The sequence below is a fragment of the Synchiropus splendidus genome, chromosome 10 (genome assembly GCF_027744825.2).
Source record: "Synchiropus splendidus isolate RoL2022-P1 chromosome 10, RoL_Sspl_1.0, whole genome shotgun sequence".
Taxonomy (NCBI): domain Eukaryota; kingdom Metazoa; phylum Chordata; class Actinopteri; order Syngnathiformes; family Callionymidae; genus Synchiropus; species Synchiropus splendidus.
This window is the reverse complement of record NC_071343.1, coordinates 12,715,601-12,716,776: the sequence shown is the minus strand read 5'-3', so window position 1 is coordinate 12,716,776 and position 1,176 is coordinate 12,715,601.

Sequence of the window (1,176 nt, the reverse complement as noted above, 5' to 3'; positions counted from 1 at the left end):
CCCTCAGCATCAACGAGGAGCCGCTCGCCCACTCCCCCTGCTGGTCAACCCGGGGCCTCCTGGTGGTACGTCAGTCTTTAATACTACAATACGTCAGTTAGAATTGTGGGTGTATTACTGGCAGTGAGAGGAGACCGGAGTACCCCGAGAGGTATAAAACCACCAACAACTTGGGACTCACCTGACTCCATATATGTACACACATAGTCTCTCGGAGACATGGCATCTCAGGCTTGGTCACACAGTTGAGGCCTTCCTCCACAGATGAGCAAACCCACATCCAGTCTTCATCTGCAGGGTGAATGTGGGTCACAGCACATGGGCCCGGCTGCGCTGAGCTCAAGTCAGTGAGTGGAATACAAGAGTGGGGGAGGTTTTCTTTGGCGTTTAAGCACCCGTGCATGTGTGAAAGAGTGCTCATGTTGGTCACATGACCTCTCAACTAGAGTAGAGGGGTGACTTTATTTAATGTATTTAATGTTTTATCTTTCAACGCAAAAGTGAAAATAATTTTTTTGGCTGACAAAATATTTCTTTGCTATCTATCTACTTTTTACTTTAAATTATTCAAATAATATGAATGGAAATTAAGTGAATTCATTCATAAAAATAAAGGTGACATGAGCCAAGTTTCAGGGCCATACCGGAAGTTCATACATTACCCAAGCTTTTCAGTGAAACAATATTTTGTCATTGTTATTAATATGTTAACATATTGTAGCAACATATAACATATGTTTTCATAAGGATTTTTTCCAATGTGTGCAATTGGACAGCAGGTGACATTAAACCCAAATGTCGACACACACTGCCAGCTGCAGTGGCTGAATCAGAAAACCTAAGATGAGCCACATTTGATCTCCATTGACACACAAAAAGGCTTTTTTTCTTTCAGCGGTTCAATTGTATGTCGCGTTTAAAAGACAGAATTTCCATTGTAACTGGTGTCGATCATATAACCAGTTGTAGTAGAATAAAATATGGAAATTATGGAACATTTTATCAGAATCGGTCCTCAATCATTTCAGTGATGACGCATGCAAACAAACCAACAGTTGAAAATATGACCCTTGTGGGAATAAGGCAATAGCGTCTATAAAAACAATGACCTACTGATTTCAGAGTAGGCCAAAGTGATAAACCTCCTACATCCATTAAATCTATTGTTCTATGATT